This window comes from Bactrocera neohumeralis, unplaced genomic scaffold (assembly GCF_024586455.1).
Source record: "Bactrocera neohumeralis isolate Rockhampton unplaced genomic scaffold, APGP_CSIRO_Bneo_wtdbg2-racon-allhic-juicebox.fasta_v2 cluster11, whole genome shotgun sequence".
In the NCBI taxonomy this organism is placed as follows: Eukaryota; Metazoa; Arthropoda; class Insecta; order Diptera; family Tephritidae; genus Bactrocera; species Bactrocera neohumeralis.
The window spans coordinates 6,469,047-6,474,377 of NW_026089624.1; the positions used below are offsets into that span (position 1 = coordinate 6,469,047).

The following is a 5,331-nucleotide window of genomic DNA, read 5'->3' on the forward strand; positions in this document are numbered from 1 at the left end:
GCGTCTCTGAGTATTTTTATGACACGATGTAGATAGAATACTTTCGTTTCTTCCGATATAACAGGAGACTGTGGCATGATCGCATCGACACCTCGAATAAAGAGTGCTAAGTAATTTCAATCACCATCAAACGGTTTAGTTGGTTTGATGTTTTGTATCGCCACTTCTCTGGTTTCTCGCTCCATTTTGTTGTTTGCCTCTTTAATTTTAATAGATTTCAAAATTTGGGTTAGTTCGTCCACTTCTTCTTCCAAAAACTGTCTGCTTTGTTTTTATTCAACTTCGTTCCTAATGTTGCTTTTGGACTTTTGATTTTGTTTCAACAAATAGGTATTCGTACTAACGACATTCTGCATTCGTTTTCTTTTCAACTTTTACGTTATTAAGGATTGTGGAGTAGAGTTTTTGTTGAATAATTTATCGTATATTATTAATTTTATTCAGTTTTAATTTCTTTTTTTTCATTTTGTTTTATTTTTATTTTTAACGTATTGTGATATTTTTGTTCCACTGTTCCATCGTAACATAGTTCATTTTGTTTGTTACGATAATTTCTTCTTTTTCTTCATTTCGACGTTCCACTTTTACGTTCTTGTTGTTATACTGTTCGTTTTGTTCTTTATGATATTTTTTTTATTTCTACATCTTCACGTTCCACTTTTACGTTATTAATTTCAATATTTGAGTTCGCCTGTTACGTTCTTTAAATGCTATCGATGTTGAACTCTTCATTTTGTACTTCACACTTTTATCTTATTTTTTATTTTTAATATACATATATTTTTTTAATTTAAAGTTTTGTGTGTTTTGCACGTTTAAAAGTAAGATTTTTTTAATGAAATTTTTGCACTTTCTATTCTCGCCCAAGTTAAACCGACTGCGCCAGTAATAGTTTTTTTACTATATTTTTTGTCAAGTCGTTATACAATAAGATGTTAGCGACAATTTTTGTTTTTTTATAAAATTAAAATGAATTTCTTTTTTATAGAACTATTATTTTATTATTTCAATTTGTAAGTAATATTTTTGGTGAAGTCGACCACGCGCGACAATGAACCAACCTTTTTAAAAGAATGATGAAATATCAGTATCTGGTGACAAACACGATTGAACAAACGGTGCCGCTTTCAATGGCGAAAATGCTGAATTGAACACGTTGGCAATGATGTTTCGATGCTTTTGCTGAATAAAGGCAAAAGTCTCCAATGCAACATTAGGATATGTCACTCCTCCAATCTGAAAATAATGCAATGCCCTCATTTACAAGTTAAAGTTCTTAAATAGAGTTCTTACAATATTTAAAGATATTTTTAGCATATAAAAATGAGTAAGTAATAATGGATAAGTAAAAAGGAATGATAAGATACAATTTTCAATTCTCAGATTTAGTTTTAGTTGGTTTTCTTTTTTCTTTTAAATTGTTTTTTATATTTTCTTACATTTTGACTTTTAAATTTTACAATATGATATTCGCCATCTTCTTCAGTTTTAATAAGACTAACTTTTTTGTATGGATTACTTAGTTTGTGTAATTTTTTCCTCGAAACTTCTGCATTTACAAAGCTTGTGTCAATATATTGTCCTTGACGGTTTTTATTTACACTAGCTATTCTTTGTTCTTTAATAATTTGAGGATCATGTTTTGGTGACTCTTTTTTAAAAAAAAGGAATATGGAACTTCGTTGGTAGTAGATTGAACAATTATATGATTATAAGCGAAAATTTCTAGATATTTTAGCTCTTTATCACCTGAAGGGTTGATTATTCTAAGTTTCTCATTTAAAGGTTTATGTAGTCTTTCAATGTCACCAATACCAGTTTTACCGGTGGTTACTTCTACTTTTATCACCATTGTTTAATGTTTATATTATTTAAACATTGGTCTTGGTCAATTTTTAAAGTTTTTGGAGGACCTATACAATTAAAAATTTTTAGCAATGCTTTTTTGAATTCCAGGCAGTTCAATGCTTTAACTTTTTCTATCATAGCAAACGTAGAGTATAAATCGATAAGCTTAGTATCCAGCTCTCAAGAAATGTAAAAACTTCATATAAAAAAACGCTTAAGAAATGGTGAAGAAGATTTCCTGCGGTAAAATTTCTTGTGCTAGTGTGCAGCTCTAAAGAAGTCTAGTACTAATTTTTAATACATTTTTTCAATAAAATGCGAATATGGCAAACCTGGTTTTGCGAAGAAACATGCAATCAACAATTATTTCTTGAAGGAAATTCAAACTAATCGTAAAATTCATCCTAAATTAGTTAAACTCATTATTATGAAGTACAGTTCATTTTGAAATGTTGTATAAAACTTAATATCATCAACAACATTAAATCGCAAGGAAAATATTTATACTACACACATATATACATACATACATATTACGCACAAAGTTTATTTTCCTTGTTTATTCTCTCTTGTTCTTCTAATGTCGATCATTCACAATGCGTAACCAGCTGTCAATATTACTTTAAAGCTTAGTACGCAGCTTTCAAGAAACGTAAAAACTTCATATAAAAAAACGCTTAAGAAACGGTCAAAAAACCTTCCTGCGATAAATTTACTTGTGCTTGTGCGCAGCTCTCAAAAAATCTAGTACTGATTTTTGATACATTTTTTCAGTAAAATGTGAATATGGCAAACCTGGTTTTGCGAAGAAACATCAAATCAACAATTGTTTTTTGAAGGAAAATCGAAGTAATCGTCAAATTCATCCTAAATTAGTTGAAATCATTATTGTGAAGTATATTCCATTTTGAAATGTTGTATAAAACCTACCAATCATCAACAACATTTCTTAAATCTCAATGAAAATATTTATGTTACCATACACATACGCACATACATATTACGCACAAAGTTTGTTTTCTTTGTTCATTCTCTCCTGTAGGTATGTATTTTTGAAGTAATACTTCTTATTCGAGTTCGGAAAAGGTTGCGTTAAATTCATAAATGCGCAACCTCTACCAACAACACAATGTTGCCATGCTTATGCTATTGCTGTTTTTGTAGAACAATGTTTCAATTTTTGTTGGTGACATATACAATTAAAAATAAATTCTGTTGGGATTCGAACATACTTGCTCATCGTAACTTTTCAAGCGCTTACCACCAACACCACCATTGACACTTGTATTGCGTTATCGTAATTATGGTTTGGTTATGCATGAAAGAAATATACAATGGTTCGCCGATTGTTACCTCTTTCCTTGCTGCTGCGCATATGTATGTTTGTATGCTTGTGTATTATTGAAGTTATACATCTTTTTCCTTCATTTGTCTTTCATGTCTGCGAATTTTCAACTATTTTGTGTGACTTTTGCTTGAAATACTCTGCGTTGGCCTTTGAAAAATTAAGAATATACTGCACAGTATCATTTCTGTAGTTAGTCTTCATTTACATCAGTGTTTCCCAAAGTGAGCGATAACGCCCCCTTGTGGGCGCTGCAGGTATCAAGGGGGGCGGTAAGAGACCCAGAAAGAAAATGGGGGCGTTGTGTAGAGGCCTGGGTGGTTATTTGTAATTTTATTTAGCTAGGAGGCCTCTTAGGCAACGACTACATGAGCTCTCGACTCTCAGCAACAACTTGTGAACATCAACTAATATGAATAAAAAGATTGCTCAAACTCGGTTCTACTATATTTCTCTCCGCGTAGTTCATATATCTGTCCTATTTTATTGAATATAGAAAAAATGAAAATCATGTCAATCGGTCGCTCCGTTTAATAACGGGGCATCTCGACAGGATAGAATTTATAGAATACTAACTGTGAAACGTATTGCTATTGCCATTGCCAAATCTGTATATGGGCATTTGCTATCATAATATAATCATTTGCGCAAAGGTGTAGGGTAGATAGGTTCGAGCTGATGTAGCGAATGCTTTGAGCTCTTGAATAATTTATTTTATCACTTGCGAAATGGCGTCGGGTAGGTAGCTAATGTAACGCACGTTTTGAGCTTTTGAGCTCCTTAAATCTTTAATGTGGAAAATAAAAAAAAGGATCTTTATCCTTTCTTACAAATGTATTTCTGTGGAAAATAAGATAATAAGAAAAGGAGAAAGATCCTTTTTTACAAATGTATTTCTGGAAAAAATAAGATAATACGAAAAGGGGAAAGATCCTTTTTTTACAAATGTATTTCTAGGAAAAATAAGAATTCATATTTCTGGACTACTATATAATAATTGTGCTTAAGCATTCCTATATAAACAATGTAATATTTATTTTATATTCATTTGTGGTTTTGCGCGCAATAGATGAGCATTACTTACGCCTCCTTTACACTACTCGCGAAGTTAAACGTATTTCTCAAAGCAAAACAATGTCGGAAGTAAAAAAGAAGAGACGGTACTACTGTGCGGAATACATTAAATTCGGATACATTGAAAGTCCCACAAACCCATCCTCGCCTTTGTGTCTTCTATGTCTAAAAACATTTTCGAATGAAGCAATGAATCCTTCAGGACTGCAAGATCATTTGAATAAAATGCATCCAGATAAGAGAGACAATAATGTAGCATATTTTCAAGACCTAGAGAAGAAGCATAATACTCAGCCAAGTGTAGCAATACTATTTTCGGCGGCTGCTAAGCAAGATGACGACGGACTTCAAGCTTCGTACAATATCTCTTTGTTAATTGCTTAAAAAGGCAAACCACATAACATCGGAGAAGAGTTTATATTGCTAGCAATAAATGAAGTAATAACTACTGTGCTTCATAAACCGGCCGCAGATATTATCCGAAAAATTCCTTTGAGTAATAATTATGTGCAAAGACGAATTGATGAAATGGCTGAAAACATTGAAGAATCATTGTACGATCACCTGAGGTCAAGCCAATTTTCAATTCAGCTGGATGAGTCCACTTTATCAACTTATGAAGCATTGTTGTTGTCTTACGTGAGTTTTATTAAAGACTAGCTGTTACCCTGTACGTTTCGCTACACCTAAATCGATTAAAACTCTTAAGGGTTTTTACTTTGTGTTTTATTTATTGTTGTAAAACTGTTACTTATTTATAAAACATATTGGTATACAACATTTTTGGTTTTTCCACCTGGCGCGTAAATGAATAAGCACCTTGGTGTTCCCACTCTCGAGCAGGCGACGAACAATTGGCCGTGGGAGAAGCACGGTTCTTCCAAATTGACGCCGCACACTTGAAACGTTTGCCCTTGCGATTTGTTGATGGTCATCGCAAAGGCAAGACGTACTGGGAACTGCAAGCGCTTAAATTCAAACGGCATTTCCGTTTTAATCATGGGAATGTGTTGTAAGAGTACAACTTCACCTGCTGCCTTGCCATTTAGTATTGTTGCTTCAAT

General features: G+C 32.5%; 1 long non-coding RNA gene across 1 annotated transcript; it reads right to left on the minus strand.

Moving 5' to 3' along the window:
• Window positions 1–455: 455 nt before the first annotated feature.
• LOC126765806 (uncharacterized) lies at window positions 456–4,095 on the minus strand. Its single transcript, XR_007668599.1, has 2 exons — window positions 3,202–4,095; window positions 456–1,236 (listed from the first exon to the last, which is right to left on the minus strand). It is a non-coding gene; the product is annotated as an uncharacterized LOC126765806 (long non-coding RNA).
• Window positions 4,096–5,331: the final 1,236 nt, after the last annotated feature.